General features: G+C 49.9%; 1 protein-coding gene across 5 annotated transcripts in view; it reads left to right on the plus strand.

The window, feature by feature from the left end:
- Nucleotides 1-17,248, plus strand: part of Tpst (tyrosylprotein sulfotransferase) — a 498,993-nt gene that overhangs the window by 83,659 nt on the left and 398,086 nt on the right. For 4 of the 5 annotated variants that reach the window (XM_070533909.1, XM_070533910.1, XM_065452600.2 and 1 more), the window contains exon 2: nucleotides 9,798-9,830. The gene's annotated coding sequence lies outside the window, so the exon portion shown is untranslated. Of the gene's footprint in view, nucleotides 1-9,167; nucleotides 9,565-9,797; nucleotides 9,831-17,248 lie in introns of those variants that run through there. The other variant, XM_065452603.2, reaches the window with a different exon arrangement.

The following is a 17,248-nucleotide window of genomic DNA, read 5'->3' on the forward strand; positions in this document are numbered from 1 at the left end:
AATTCGCCATTAAGGGGCTCACATACACAGCTTCGCTGGCCTTTCGCTGGCCTTCACAAAGCGATATATATATATATATATATATATATATATATATATATATATATATATATATATATATATATATATATATATATATATATATATATATATATATATACACACACTATGACGATATTATCCGCGAGATGCTCGAGACGAGCCGCCGCGAGAACGACGAAGTGAGTCTGTGCCCTTGGCGCGAGCGAGTTTCGGCCTCGCTCTCTGGCTCCACTGTAAATAGCCTGTAAATAGCCTCTTTCGTCTCTGTCTTTCCACACGTAACAATATATATATATATATATATGTATATATCTACGAATTAAAGATTCAAGAAATACTGAAGCACAAACCGATTGCCGGCATGTTTGTGTTTTACTTCTTTACTTCGCACCACAGCGAGAGAGATGTACTTCCGTTTCGTCTGCTTACTCCCACGTCGTGAAGTCGCGTGCGCAACACCGAAACTACGTCATTTTTTACCGCGTTCCAGCGCGGGATGATGCTCTGTGATCCGATTGTATCTGCCTCACTATTCGTTTAGCACTGATTTATACCGCTAGTCGAGTGTCCTCGTGCACTGCACGCAAAATAGTGCGAAACGAGACAGTCGCAACAGCTTGCGCACGACGCCATTAGCGAAAGTGCGCCGCGCCGCACAAAAGCGAGGAGGAAAAAAATAATGATGGTGGGGCCCGTGACCTATGCCTATGGTGGCTAGTATGCGTAACGCGATCCTCGAGGTCCGGTATGGGGGAACGCAGAGAAGGAATTTCGCTTGCGGAGGCTAGATGGGCCGAGTGTCTCGCTTGGCAGTGGAGCTCGCCTCCTGAAATCATGGGTTCGCGGCACTGAAATATTGCTATCTCGACTATTAATGAGCCGAGATAGAAACTTCTAGCGTACAACCAAAATTTGTTGTGGGGCCTGGTGAGGGGTCCTTTAAGAGTGTGCTGTGTTTTTTAATGTAACGTAAGCTGATCGCGAAATTTCATTCGTTAATACGTTTGACTACTGGGGCGTGGCTCGATTATTTTTTGAAGCAGTTGAAATCGAGCATGCCTTCGTCTGTGGGAAGGGCGTGGGCGACGTCTCGTTCGAATTTGTGAAATCCACAATTACGGCCCATCCTATTTAGAAAGGGTGAGAGGGGAACTGCAATACCGAAGCAGCGAACAGAGCAAGCAAGCAAGCAAGCAAGCAAGCAAGCAAGCAAAATCAATGCAAAAGAAGTAAAGCAATACAATACCAATGCAAGAAATGCAGTGCAAAAGCAACAGCAATGCGCAGCAGAACAATAAAAAAGCAAAGTGAAATAAGCGAAAAAGCAACGAAAGAACGACGAACTGCAAAGCAGCGTAATGTAGAAGCTATGGAAAAGAAAGGCAAAAGCAAATCAATTCAGAGCAAAATCAAACAATCGTAAAGCAATGCAAAAGCAATGTAAAGCAAAAACAACCCAAGCAGTAGCAGTTAGCGATAGCAAAGCGAGCAAGAACTATGCAAAAGCAAAGCAAGGTAAATGAAAAAGCAATGAAAAAGCACAAGCAAAGCAATGCAAGGCGAGGCAGTTTGCACTTACGCCCAAAGTTCCATGTGGTCACGGTGATAGCTTTCGAAACACTGCAAAATTGCTGCTAATCGATCTCCATCTTTTTGTTGGTTTCATTTCTTGACTTTACGACTTTGCGTGCTTTCGGCTTAATCCTGCTTTCGCCCTTGGCCCACTCACCCACCCACACATCCGAGGTTGCTGCTACCCAGGAGTGTCCCACTCTCGTGCGCTGTTTCACTGCAGCATTCCTCGCCTACTGTCTAAAGTACTCATGTAACACGAAACTATTTATACACCCGCTGTCATGATTGTAGCGTGATAACATTGGAGTATGGAGATGGATGGATGGACGGACGGACGGACGGACGGACGGATGGATGGATGGAAAAGAAAGGAACAGAAAGACAAAAAGAAGCGGCTGGTGCCCTTGCTTTGTCCTCGATCCAGGCGTTGCACTTTGTCCAGATGACCGGCAGGCGGGTAAAGTGCCGGCGTTCGGTGCAGAAAGGGGCTCGAGGTGCGAACTCGCGCATGCTCGCGTGAGTGCTAGAGATGCGGCGAGGATGTGTCGGTCGTCCTATATATGGCCTTCGTTGTAGATAGCGACAGGCTATTTATATGTCGCCCCTTTCTTTTTTTTCCCGTGCCGTTCCTTTTAACTTTCTATATGTATTTATTTCAAGCGCATGCATTGTTTGCGTCTTTCAAGATGCGCGCATAAAGAAGCGTTAAAATGGAGGAAGGGCGGAGGTGTGTAGGAAGTAAGTGGCAGGTGAGAGAAAGACGTGCGAGCGAGGCACCGAGCTCTTCAGCTGAGAGGCTTTTATGGACGAAAGGAAACTGTGACGAAGTGGAGGAGAAGCGGGGGGAGTGGGTAGCGTTGAAGATGCCTTGCCCGGAAGAGATGCACCATCGCCGTCCCCGCCGTCCTTTCTCGCCGTCCGTGCAAGAAGCCGCCGGAGCCTCGCCTGCATTCTTTATTCGCCTCCTTTTCGTATCCCCCGTGGCTGCGTCGTCATTCACCGGGGATTTCTTTCTCACTTTTTTCTCTCTTCCTTTCTGTCCTTCTTTCGTTGTTTCCCCTGACGAAGAGCCTCCTCGTGACAGCGTAAGCATCGTTTTATCCCGCTGTTTGTCTTCTTTCTCTCCCGCTCCTATACGATCCCCTCCCGGTTCACCGGCATTTCTCTCGAATCCACGATATGCGCTCTCCCGTTTCTTTGCGCATTATAAGCTGCTCCCGGAGGCTGTTGTGACTGCGGGGTGGGGATTCGTATAGGCGCATCCACCTTGGGCTGTTGCGACGTCAACGGCAGTCTCTCTGCAGCCCGATGGTTCCTGCGGGACCATCGGGGGGGCTCGCGGAAATGCGGCCGTGCTGCGCTGCGATGACGCGGGATGTGGAGGCAGCCAGGCCGCGGCTGCGCACGGACGCTCCCGTCGCATCGGCATTCGGTCGCGGTTGAAATGCTGGAAGAACCGCATTTGCGGGCGTGATTTCGTATGCGTGCGCGTGACGCCCCTTGGGAGGCCCCGTTTCTGGCCTATCTGCGTTCCTCGTCGCTTCTTAAAAAAGAAAAGGTTTCGAGCTTCTTTCGTCCCGCTTCAAGTGAGACCGCCACGCACACCTCCTCGTCTACCTATTTCTTTTATTTTTCTAACATTTCAACCATTCGCAATATTTGGTCGGCACAGTTGCGTCAGGATGGACGTGTGTAATACTGGTGGGCGGGATTAGCAGGCTTCGTTGAGCGGGCGAGTGAGATGGTTTATCCTTCAAAGAAGTTCGCAGACCTATGCAGTCGCTGTCTGCTCGGACGTGCTGCCGTGCGCTGTACGATAACACAAACGGTTTGTACGATTTGTACGATAACACAAAGGGCAGTGCTTCGCCATTTGACACCCGACCTATCTGTCTGAGGACAGAAACATACTGCAGCAAATATTTCGAATAGGATGAGGCACCTGTCTTCTGCAGCAGCAGCCCGGAGACGACGCAGCGCATTGTAATGAAATGCCAAGGTGCTCACCCAGCCGTGCAGACAGAAGGGTAGGGGTTTGTAACTTTCCAGAAGGGTAGGGGTTTGTAACTGGCAGAAGCGTTAGCTGGTCTGCAGTTGAGATAAGTAAAATAGGTTAAAGTATTGTTGAAAAAGAAGTCGGAAGTTCGCTCGAAGGGCGAAGCATTAAAAAATAAAATTGGGGGGTTTTACATGCCAGAGCCACGATTTTATTATGAGGCACGCCATAGTGAGGGACTACCGATCTATTTTGACCACCTAGTGTTCTTTAACGTACACATAATGCGTGGTACACGAGTGCCTTTGTATTTCGCCCCCAAATAAATGCGGCCGCCGCGGACGCGATTCGATTCAACACCCTCGGGCTTAGTAGCGCAGCACCATAGCCACTATGCCACCCCTGCGAGTAAGGGCGAAGCATTCATAGCTATAGCACAGTATTATACAAGTGCACGAAGTAAGGTTCGTACATTTATCGGTCGTGTAATATTCAGTAAACACAGTCGCTTAGTAACGAAGTTGGCCAGCATGGTGTCATGTGCGCGCACAGGCAACCATGAACATATTTCACGCGATGGCTGCGCACGCTCGCTGTCACAACGCTGGCGCAATGAAGAGAGCTGGGAGATGAGAGCGAACGTTTCGTGCTGCCGCTCACGTCAGTGCATCACCAAAACTTGAGATTACGTGAGCTCCATCTCTAGGCGCGCTGGAAGACAGTGCACACGAAGCCACCAACCATCTCTGCTCGCCATTCGTTTGCACCCGCCGCAGCTTAACCTCCAAGATAAGGCACGCTGGCTGTGTATGCGCTCAGCCGCGGGGACAGCGATGCGCAGCCACGGCCGGGTTGGAGAAGTGGACGCGCGCGCTCGCCTCCACCGTTGTTCCCCGCGTCCCCCTTTTGTGCGCACTTGGTCGCGTGACTTCCAACGCGTGTCAAGCCACCCTCCTTTACATCATTCTTCTCGGCTCGCCCTCGCGACGTGGTTTTATCAGATGCACTTGAGAACATCACGGTGACTGCGACGGCAAAAGTTCGCCTGTAGTATCGCTATAACTTCCGTAGCAATAAAAAGCGTTGCAGAGATGGAAGGGGCCGGGGTCGTTACATGCATGCATATAGGTAACTGTACAGTATAGCGAAATAATATTTGATGAGGAGAGAGAAGAGCAAGGAGAGATAGGCAAAATGCTGGACTGCATTAGATGTAGTAAAACCTGATTAGCTCATGCGGGATGTACAGGTGGCTATTTGTCGGCGCCCCGTTTCAAAGGGGATGCCATTAGAAATCATTATCGTCATTATGGTCTGACGAGTGCGCGCAGAGAGAGAGAAAGCGAACATTTATTTCGTGCATCAGCGCGTCAAAGAGTAGTTCTTTCTTCGTCCAGGCTTCAGTGTAAAATAATTTGCGCCCTTAAAGGTGAAAAAGCGTGTAAATGCGTAACCCTTGAGGTGTGAGTTACATAAATAACACTTAAGGGTGTGAGTTACAGGCACATTCACACCCTTTTTCACTTTTAAGGTTGTAATTTATAGCGTTGCTGGCTCACTTATAGTTCAGAAAGCCGTTGGCGATCCCTGCATACGGTACCTGCAGATTCACCAGATTGCGCTGATCTTCCAGGTCTGAGGATGCGTGTGAAGAATCGCCATGATTCTTCACGGTGCTTTTTTGTTTCGTCCAGGCTTTCGGTGGCCTCTGCTTGTATGTTGAGCTGTGCGCGTAGAAGAGTCTTTTTAATAGGGGCCTTATAAACACTCTGTAGCCCGAAGTACACTGTTACGTTTCGCCTACGACGCGCGGTATAGCCGGCGCGGATGCAACGGACGCCGGGGCTTCGTTCAAAGCGGCGGACATTTTGGCCCGTTCGGAGCTGCCGCAACGCATCCCCGCCAAGCGCGCCCAGGCATGTTTCAGTGCCACGTGTCTTCGTGTGTGCGTGTGTGTGTGTGTGTGTGTGCCCACGCTTGTCAAAGCGCGGCAGCCGGGGAAAGGAGCTCCCCAAGTGTGAAGCGAGGAGGTCTGACCGGCGCCGGCCCGGCTGATGCGTCACTACACTCGTCTCAACATGTCTCTCAGCTTGTCCGTGCCCCGCTGTCACGTGGTCTCGTCCCATGACGTTCCCTCTTGCCCTCAACTCCGAGAGTACAAGAGCAGGTGCCTCCGGACGCCAGGAGAGAGGCTCCGATTTCTTCTGTTGAGTAGCGTGCTCTCCCGTCTCTCCACTTCGGTCGACCTGACCGGCCGCTCTTTTGCGATGCTAGAATAAACAAGTTGTTCTGTTAGCAGTCGACTCATGCTTTGCCCGGACCTTCGGATGCTTCCAGTTGTGCCCCAGGCCGCCAGGCCAACGCTACCCTTGGGGCTTGCGACCTATTTGCAACACTTCGTGCCAGCAGTGCGATTACAATAACGAGTGTCAGCACTGAGATTCCAACAACACCCATGCAGAGGCACAGCCGTTACGCACAGCCCACGACCATGCAGGGCCGATTGTACATGTGTCTTACGATGTCCTGGCTGGCGGAAAGTGGTTTATAGCTTGGCGAGAAAATAAAAAAAAGAAAGGAAACCATAAGAAAACAGCGTAGTATATCCATTCCTGCTGCTCCAAACTCATTTGCTGCGATGGGAGCAGGATATATCACAACCGTTGTTATTATCGATGTTGATGGGCTCTAATGAAATTCCTCGCGATGCACGTAACGTCTTCTTCTTTCTCTACATTATTCCTTGATGTTGGGTGTCTGACGCGTTGCCGCTCTATAAGCAGAAACGTTGTAGGATATTCACATTACACATAGGCATTGTCCAAATCATCGTGCAGTAACGATCGAAATCAACCATGCACACTATATATCGTGCCGCGGCATCGCCTGCATGCCTTCGTCCTGTGCACGAGTTCGCCCCGGCGTCACATCGTGCTGCGTGTCGCGCGCCCTGCGGTGTCGCGAGCCTTGCTGCTCCGAGCGCCGCCCACCTCTCGTTCGTGAACACGTGCGCGCATTGCCTTGCAGCAGCAGCAGTAGCTTCGGAGTGCCGCCGCCGTTGCTGATCGCCGCCGGATCGACATTGTCCAGTGCTCAACTCCCACGTGTACGTCCCGTCTTTGTGATTAAATATGCGGATTTTATGTTCCGACAACTGTGCAGTCGAAAGCGAATGTAACGAACTGCAGCATCAAGCGAAATCGTTCATTGTATTTATTGAACACGCGAAACATGCTGACCGATTCTCTCGTAAAAATAGGTGGACATTGAACGTATCGAAACACGGCACGTCCGCTGCCAGCGCGTCCACGCATGCGCGTTGGAAGTCTCTTCGCCCGACGCCTCGGCACCGTATACAGCTGCCGACCTCGCAACCTCTAAATTCGTGAAATCCCGGAGAGACGGCACCGAGAGGGGAAGAGAAGGCGGTGGGGAGGAAGGGAATACATAGCGCGCACATCTTTAAAGCTTGGTCTGCAGTTGCATACAATCAGCAGCAAACTTAGAACAGCAAGAACTGACAAACGACACGTTGCCCTTTTAGAAGACAGTGACTTTTCCAGTGACTCTGATGTTGGCTCCACAAGTTCTCTGCATAAACTTGCGCCAAGCCGGCCCACCTCTTGCATCGTTTCGCCGTTAGAGACCCTCCCCACGGAAGGTTCGGAGACTGACGTGCGAGCAAGCATTTTCGCCAAGACGTATTTATTTCTTTTTTTTATGCCAAATTAGTAAATTCGTAAAACAGGCCCAATGTCGTAAGCCTTACGAAAAATTCGGGAGAATTGGCAGGCATGCTCAGGATGTCGACCTCATGAGTTCTACACATGCAGTCCCACGCTCCAGTAACGCCATTCTTAATCACACTGAGATGACAGTTCAAAGCACAGGCAAAATTACTGTCTGCTACGCGTAGTTTCGTTTTCAATAAATTGACTTCTTCGCTCTTCTCGCTGCACGAAATAGAACAAATCTCTCCATAACGAACGCATGACAAAGGTTATATAGCTATGGGCGAGTTTGGGTGTATCGAATATTTACTCGAATAGTCGATCTACCTTTAGAGCATACGCCTGCGCGTTTAATTGCATTGGACTGTATGCAGTGCGGCATACGAGAGAGGTCCTATAGTTGAGTGCTTCCACCTAATTTAATAAATAACGCGCGTTGGTGTACGCCGCCTGCATCGAATTCGTGCGACAGCCATGGCCAGAAATTGAATATGTGACGTTATGCGCTGCGGACGAACCTAAATGTCTGTTGAGCTACACCGCCGCGAGTTATAAAAGAAAATTATCTATAGCATCGGCACAGCTGCAACAGTGAATCTGTATTATTTATCCGGGCGAACTGAAGGACGTGAAACATCTGCAGCGCTGATTGAAAAATGTTCAATGAGCCATTCATCAGAGCGCTTTACATTGTTTCGCGAAGTTGCTCGGAGCAGGTTAGCGACACCTGTGACTGGTGTTGCACTGGTGTTGCACTGGTTGATGTATAGACAGCGGGACCGTGTGATTTAAACAACCACGTGTCGCGCAGCTGTTCTTTGTTTTCGTTCTGTCCGTTGCAGCCTGTGGTTTCAATCTGCACTTTCGCATTATAAATTAACAGGAAAGTAACCATGACTGTTGGAGGTGAATAATGGTGAAATTGTGTACAGCGTAAGAGGCTACTCCAGTGAAGAGACATATACATATATCTGCGCGGGGAAGGGTTTTAAATGGGTATCCACACGATATTGTCGGCTTACCATTTCTTTTTTTCGTTAAGGGAAGATCTAAGTTAACCCTCGAAACCCTAAACAAAACACTCTCACGCGCCAGATTGCCGTAAATAATTTACCGTAGTAATTATTTTCTAACCAGTTTCGGTACACCCAGAATCGAGGCTGTTGCATCATGACGTTGTGATGCGCGCGCTCGCTCGTTTCTTCGATCGCTGCTTCTTCCACCCGCGAGCGCAACCAGAAGACACGCTCAGAGAGCTCCCTCGTCTGTATTTTGTGCGCAACGGCGGCATCGTCGTCGTACCCGGTCATATATACTGCTGTACGCAACGTCAGCAAATTTTTAGCTCTGTGTCACGACGTCACGATAACCACCGATCACACGTCTCACTCGAAGGAATCGGGCGCAAGAGGGGCTGCCTCTTTCACTTCTTCCCGTTCGGGTTTAATAACGTGCCTAACGCGCATAAACAGCACCGACAACTTCTGTCGATCTGGCCACTGCCGGTTCAGGGCGAGGAGTAATACACGGGGCCGAATTCCTAGCGTGCAGACGGCTCGATTGAAAGCGCTGCATGAGCGGCGGAAGCTCGCGCCGCGCGCTGCAGGCTTCCGTCTCTTGTGCCGGGGTGCAGACGCGCGCGAACGCGTGCTCGCGAACTCGGTCTCGCGGTCCTCTTTTGAACTGAGCCGCGCGCGGCATGTGGGTGGCGGCGCTCCGAGCTCCGGGAGCGCGCGCGCTCTGCCCGAGAGCCCCGGCGGCGGCGGCGGCATCGTCTCCGTCGTGTGGTTTTGCCCTCGACGGGCGCTGGGCCGCAGTCAGTGTGTGCGCGCTCGCGGTTCGCTCCGGCCGCTGCTGTGACGCTCCTCCGCGACCCCCCTGCCCGCCTGTCGCTCTCGCGCGCGCGATTCTCGGGCGTCATCTGTGTGACGCCGCACTCGATCCCTCCCCGCATCACGGACGACGTCGACGGCTGCGTGTCATAAACTGCTCGCGCGGCCTGCTGCTTGCGTGGCGTCTCCGCCGAGCGTCCCATATCGCCGCAATCCACGCCGTCTGCGCGATTTCCGCATTTATTTCTTCTTCGGCCACTGTTGAACATTGCGTCGTGCGCGAGCCTGTGAAGCAGGAAGAGGCTACGATCTGATCGGTCCGTTCCTGACGGCACCGTCGCGCGTCCTCGGTGGTTGAGCTCCTGTTCGAGCGTGCTTATCAATCGCAGTACGTGCAATTTTTGTGTGTGTATTCGCCTGTACACGCGAGTTCGTTCTGGTGTATACACGAGTTGCCACCACGCAGTCACCGGTGGACCTCCGGGCTTCTGTGTTCTCATCTGACAGCGTTCTCCGACTTCTTTTGTTTGTTTGAGTTCGCCAGCGATTCTTTTGTTGTTGTGCGCGAAGTGAAACCGTCAAGCCCTGGACTAATTTCCCGCAATCCTCTGTCAATTGCAGGGGCACCTCGCGCCCAGAAAGTTGCTACCCTGGGTGAGTTCACCTTCTCTTTTTTATGGCTGTTTAGAAATGTTTGTCGTCGTCGTGTCGTTCTGCGAAATCTACGGCGTATAATCGGAACGTACCTGGATGAACCCGATTCTCCGATAATTCGTGCAACACACGTCGTAATAGTTTAGTCAATTTTTGTTTTATTCATTTCGTTAGTGCAAGTAGTCCGTGAACTTTCAACATTAGAATGAATGCCCGCATTTGCACTGCCACGCACTATAACTATTTCTTGGGGTTTGTGGCACTGTAAGCGTTTCTTTTTTAAATACGGCAGTGCACCGTGCTGTCAAGCATGTGCTGCTGACCACGCTAGGCCTCTATATACTAGACAGTTTGTAAAACTCTTTCGGGAAGCCAACGTCTAGCTTCGTCAGACCTGTCAGCCTTTAGTCAGGGCTTCTAGTCCTGCGTGAAAAAAACAAAGGAAAAGTATCTCCGATTCATTCGCAGATTTTCAGCTGTCGGCAGTTCTTAGAGCCGCGACTTCGTAAAATGAAGACCCTTCCCCCCCCCCCCCCCCCTCTTTTTTCCCCAACGAAAGTAAGCGACTTGGTTTAGGACACCGGAGTTGACATTTACCACAGCGCAGTTGACGCGTGATTTGACCTTAAATTAAATAACTGGGAAATTTATGGGTTAAGACTCCCCCCTCCCCCCCCGCCAAAGAAGGGGTTAAACGTACCAAATGGACCTTTACAAACGTCTGTTTTGCTCTGACGCAGTGTCTCATTTAGAAGCTGCTCATCCCAGCGGCGAATCCTTCTAATGTTTCAAAGGGGCGTATACGTAGCTTTGTTCTCTTTTGTTGTTTAAAGCCCGTCGTTTTAGAGAGCGCGCACTTCTTAATTATTTGTTTTTAATAGCGGATGTAGCTTCCCCCGAGGACGAAAAAAAAATAAAGAAGAAACCTGAACTGAAGGCAAAAGTGAGTGACCGGAGAGGGAGCAAGAATGCTCGTTAGAAATGTCGAGCAGTCTGCGCGGCGACATTCGTTGCCTTCGTGTTTAAACGCGCAGATAACATGCCGCGCACGCCTGGCATTCGGTGTCTGACGCGCTCTCCCAGAGTGGCGATATTAAATTGTGCGCGCTCCAGATGTGCCTGGGAAGAGGGTCGAGGTTTCCGGCGTCCGTGACAGCAGCTGTGCCTCTGCGGATGTACGCATACCACCTACGCCTCAACTGTCTCTGTTGCTTTCCCGTGCTGTAAAGGTTTCTCCAGAGAATTGGCGCATTTGGAGAAATAAAGGGGCGACTGTCGCCGGTCAGGCATTTGACATTTGTTCTCTCTGTCACCTTTGCACGGTGTATGAAATTTACAAAGAAGTTTTAATGTGGGTGTTCAGTTTTTTTTTTGGTGATCGTTTCATATATGAAAACATAGAAAGAAAGACAACGTGTGTCGCTTCGCGCGGGCATTGGGAGCGTGCGTGTTGAATGAGACTTAAATGGCGTGGCGCTCGGTTAGTTGGTGTTCATCATATGTTCATCATAAATGTCGCTACTACCGCTCTATCTTTAATTTTAGTTTATAATAGTGCCGTAACATTTGCTGCACGTCCCCCCAACCGGCCTCCTTACGCTATGCTTCAACAGGCGCCTATGAGGCACTTTTAAACAAACGAACAAATACGTCGCCTTGGCTAATCAGCGGCACGGCATTGCGCTGCTGAGCTCGATGTCGAGGGTTCGATCCCGACCGCGGGGCCGCATTTCGATGGGGGCGAAATGCAGAACCGCGCGCGGTATTTCTATTTTGGTGCACGCTACATGGTTAAAATTAATCCGAAGCCCGTCCACTTTAGGCGTTCCTCACAATTAAGTCGGGGTCTTGGCACGTAAAACAACAGGAATTAATCAAATTTTTAGAGCGCGGCTTTTAGGCACCCGTTCCTGCGTTGAGCGTCGATGTGCCTCGGCGTCGTATACCTCGTAACCGAGCGAACCAGCACAGCCAAAGATGAAGGCGAACGCGGAGCGCAGCGGGAGCTGAAAAAAAAGAGCGCGAGGAGGAAAGTGGAGGAGGAGGGTACAGTGAAAGCATGAAGCGAGAAACGCAGGAGGAACAGAGGGCGAGAAGGCGCGCGCATGCGCCGAGTTGCCAGCGTCAACGGCATCCGTAGCCGCATGGGCAGTCTCATCTGCGCTTCCGAGGGGGTGTCAGGTTTGCGTGAGGTGGGGAGAGCTACTCACGTCCGCGGCGTCAGCTGCTGAGATCAGTCCGTGGTACCAGCGTGTGTGACGGATATCACATCTCCTGCAAGGTGCGATGGCGAGCGGCTATGAGTAAGGCTCGATGTGACGCTCCCTTGGGTGTTGTCGCCGCTGACACTGGTTGCGCGATTTCCCCGCGACCAAGAGCCGCTCTCGTCGTTGGTGGAACGAAAGCGCGAGAAGCGTAGTGCCGCGCAAGACGGGTCTGTGCGGAGACGATGGCTACGATATGGCGCCAGAGTAACGCGCGTCGTCTGTATGGAAACAAAGCGCTGCATGAGCGAAGGTCTGTCTGCGGCGGCTGCTGTGAATCGAATCCACGCGTCACCGACGCGGTGCCTCTGGCGATCTTTCGATTAGCGACGCAACCGCGTCACAGTTAGCTCCGTTTGCAATGTACCGCACGAGACAGATGTCCGCGTCAGTTACACTACTCACAACGTTCTCTTCATTATACAAACCATGTACCTACATGATCATAATATAAAATATTGACTTTAAAAAAATTCGTATAAAGCTGCGCTCAAATTTCTTATTAGAGAGTATCGTAATCGTCGGCTAATTTTGGAAAGCTTGTCTCATTGCGTAAAGCTTTAATATAAAATTTTGAGAACTAGAAATAAATGTTTGCTGCACTTGGACGCCTTACGTAGCTGGACGCGCTCTATCACATTTCTTTCCTTTAATTCAGGATGTTTCAGACAGCCAGAATAGTCGATGGGCTATACTACAAAAAAATAATAATAATCGCAGTTCCGCCGGAAAGGCGAAGCACTTATTGCGATAGCAAATTAGTAGATAGCTGTACGAACTAAGGATAGTAATTTTATCGGCCGTATAACCTTATTAACATTCGCTTACTAATTAAATTAACACTGATAGAATGCGTAAGCGTGACTCAACGAGGACGTAGAAACAGACACACGGAGACAGCGCCGTCTTTGTAAGCCTGCTTCTTTCTACGTCCTTGTTCAGTCGCGCTTACACATTCTGTCATGGATTCAAACCAACTAGACCGTCAACGTATTTTAACTAAATTAACCAGCATGGTGTCACGCGCGTACAGGTAAAGATGAACACACATCGCTCGATGACAGCGGAAACTGTCTGTGAAAATGCTGGAGTTAGGAATCATGGCAGCAGCCGCGAGCCAATTGACCTCCGTGGATCTGTCGCTTCAAGGCGTTCGAAACGTCGAAGGCACAGCGCATACGAAGCTACTGGCACTACGCGCACTCTGCAAACATCGCAGATCGCTTTGAAAATGAGGCCCGCGCGGGCCCGCACTTTGGCCACGTCACAGACCGCTGTCAAGACACACAAGCGCCGGCAACGCGTCCCTCCGGCGTCCGCCAAAGGCGTCTACTACGGCGTCCGCGATTCGCGTTGCCAACGCCGTAGTAGACGCCGCGGTTGTCTCCACTCTGTATGGAGCGGCAGGCGAGGCATAGTAGCAACGCCGGAGAAGAACGCTCCTCCTCCCTTGCCTCACCCCCCCCCCCCCTGTCTCGCGCGCTACAGGAGAGGGCCGGCATTCGGGCGGCGTTCCTCGCTCGCGCACGCGAGATTTAACCGCGCTCGCCGGCTCACCCTCCCACGCTTTCACTCACACGGATCCTCACGGCGACGGCCCAAATGCGCCTGGAGTGTCCACATAATTGCTGTATCAATAAAAAGCGTCGACATCGCAGTTTATATTCTTATCGTGGTCACAAATGTGTGGCGGCTAATGGCTGGGCTGTATAGGGACCAACATTACTAGCTAATCTAGTTACGTTGATAGGGATACGTCGAATGCTAATCTCAAAGTATTTAGGTATCTCAAGGGCCATGTAACCATGTGAGGGTTCTTCTCGTTTTCCCTTCTTCTTGCCCTTTGTCATTGACGCTGGCATGATGCCAGGTCTTCGCTATCTCTAGTATCGGCCACTCTCCCGGACTACTGATAATCCATGAAGGAAATTGAAGAGAAAAAATCAAACCATAATGTGATTCATGGCATCTTTCGCCTTTGCATTGTTAGAAGCCTTGCGCATCATCCTTGCTTCAATTCCGGATAACCTCTCGATGTGTATAAAAGTGTGAGTCTTGTTTGAACTGAACCGACTTTGATGAGATTCGTTCTGTCTGAATGGCAAAATTAAAATCTATCTTTGATTTAGGCCTTTCGTTTTTACTTAAAGAAACGCAGCCTTGCATAGAAAATATTTAGCACTAAGGTCAAGCATCAAGTTTGCTACTGTGTAGCTCCGAAATAAAAACTAGACATTCTAATTACGTAAATGCAATCCATTAATGTGAAAAAGTAAAAAAAAATGACGTAATAATATACGCCTCTCTGAACTACACCTCTAACTTGTGAATAAGACTTCCGCAAAACGCGCTTGAATGACGTAATAACTTAGCGTCATGTCTACACTAATGCGTCGTATATTTGTCCACCTTCGACACTCCGACATCACCGGATTGAACTCTCTTCCCAGATTGCAAGTTTTTTTCTTTCTTCTTTCTTTTCTTTCCTTTCTTTTGTGGCGCAAAGTTTTGGAACTGCAAACCTGATGTTCCGTTTTTTTTTCTTCTGTTATTGCGTGTGCCGGCTGTAGGCAATTTTCGAAAAAGAAAAATTGAGTCGCTAACTCAATATATCTTCTGAGAACAATCTGTGGAATTAACCTTTTTCTGTCAAGCGCGACACATTCAAGTACGCCTACCGCTAACCAGGGCGTTTCTGCGTTTCATGTATATTTGAATATGGCAGTCGGCATTGGCCCCGAGCCAAATTTTCCGATGAAAACAGGGTGACGTCAGATCAGCGACCGCGAGATGTCGGCGCACGGCAACAAAACTTCGGAGCTTTTTCGGCTCAATAAGGCCTTATAACTCTCTCTCTCTCTCTCTCTCTCCGAGCTGAAAAGAAATCCTTCGCAGCTTCAAGTTGCGCTGCAGTTTTATCCCTTAACCATCTTCCCTCATGTGTAGGATAGCAAACAGCTCGGGCGTCTGGTTCACCTCTCTCTCTCTCTCACACACACACACACACACACACACACACACACACACACACACACACACACACACACACACACACACACACACACACACACGCGGGGAGGCACGCCGGGTACGTTCCCCGCTAATATATATATATATATATATATATATATATATATATAATGTGTCCGTGTGTGGCCTAGTGCGCGCCTCCCCCGAAAAAATCTCTGGCTGGCGCCACTGTCTCCGATCATTATTATTTGGACGCGTTGGACTGAAAATGAGCACGTTCTCCGGGCTAAAATTCGCAGCAGTACCGGACGAAGGAAACTGTGCGACAGGGGCCAGTTTGCTCATTGACGAAATCCCGAATAATTTCCTTCAGCGCAGGTATGGCGCTGGCTGAATCGATAGCAGTTTTTAGACGCCATATATTTCATCTTCCCTGAAACGTAACAACGAAATAATACGTTGGCGCATTTCGACGATCGAGATCAACAGGTGAGCAGCAAGTCTACATTGTGGAGCCAGTTTTACGAGAATGTAACTAACTGTAAATTTACAATCATTGAACAATATAAAATTGGAAGTTGTGACGGACTTATAGTATGAAAGCACAGCTGCACGAAAAAAAAGGCACACAGGAGGACAATGCGAAAAGAAAAAGAAACAAAGCGAGACAACACAAATTAGTGACACGTAGTTAAATAAATAAATAATTTGCGATTATTGCGAAGTCTGATAGCGCGCCAGTGCTGGGAGAGTCGGCCAGGAGAAGTGAACCGTTCTTGCCTCAAATTGATTGCAAGCAGGCAGTCGTCGCTGAAACATCTGGTATGTAGGTGTTATGATGTTTGCCATTGTTCTTCCGCTATAGACGGTGTGTTATATCGCCGTTTTTTTTTTATGTAACAAGCAGCTGTGCTCGCCCGCGCCACACTCCTGCGTTCTTTTTATTATTTAGATCCACACGCACTGCTTGCTGCGCTACGATGCAGAGGTTTTCCGGGTCGTGTAAGCTCATCAGCGTTGCCATTTTCGAACCTAATTAAGGAGCCATTCCACGGCTTGTTCCGATCGCTCGCCTCCAGGCGGATTATGTGCGTCGTGCGTTGTTGAACGTGTATGTCAGCTTCACTGGTTACTTATTCATGGGGATACTGGAAGGAAATGTAAAGTACAAAGAGATACACATTCACAGATGGCTCATCTAGGTCGGACTGGCCGTGCAACAACGCCTTGGTATCTCGAAATTGAAAGCTGAAGAAGCGCAAGACTATGGTGGCAACGGCGACGTACAAGATTCCCTTAACTTCTCTATACCGACGTCATAGATTTTGGCAACATCTGGCCGAGGCTACTTAAATTTCTTTAAATTAGAAAGGATGTGGTGGTTGCAAATGAGAGCACAACCTGAAATGTTCTGGGAAATTGTCCCGCAGAGATATAGTGCAGAGAACTGAGATGCGCAAATAGTATACCGCGAAATCCGTGACGTCACCACGACGGGTTCGGCGTCGCACTTCGGGCGCCTTATGAGAAAAAGGCAATTCGGCGCATTTAATGACCCCCGAATACGCGAGCCCGTTCCTCCAGGGAAATGCAAGAGAGTGTGTCGATGGAGTAATCGGCAAGTGTCAACTAATCTAGTATTCCGTCTTAATTAGTAGTCGCTGAACAGCTTTCCTTGTTTGGATTATAGGAACTTTGACGTTTCGTTCGAACTTCTGTGTGTGGCGCTCCGTGCTCTATATAAACGAACGTATAGCACGCATGCATGCAGCTGCCGAGCTGACGTTCCCGTCGGGCAGCTTGCACGTCGCTCGTCACCGGCCGATCTGGCATTTTATTCAGATATCGGCGCTCTGTGACCCCTCGCGACTGGGCTCTCTCAACTTCCTCCCCCGACCTATTTTACTTTGGCTTCCAGCTATTTGTATCCTGGATTCGCGAAGTGTCTTTCCGCAGCCGCAGTCCCCCTATGCCGCTCGACGTGCGTGTACATACCTTGCCTTCGCTGCGCGCGCACTCGGCGCTTTGCGGCGCTGCCGTAGTTTGCAAGAAATGCGCAGCTGCGCCCGGAAGCTGCACTTGCTTTAGAAAGTGCGCTCCCTGCGGCACTACAATAGCTCTAAGCGTAATATTGCTTGGCGTTTTTGTTTGTTTTTAATTGCTATCGTCGTTTCGCGCGCCAGA

This window comes from Dermacentor albipictus, chromosome 2 (assembly GCF_038994185.2).
Source record: "Dermacentor albipictus isolate Rhodes 1998 colony chromosome 2, USDA_Dalb.pri_finalv2, whole genome shotgun sequence".
Taxonomy (NCBI): Eukaryota; Metazoa; Arthropoda; class Arachnida; order Ixodida; family Ixodidae; genus Dermacentor; species Dermacentor albipictus.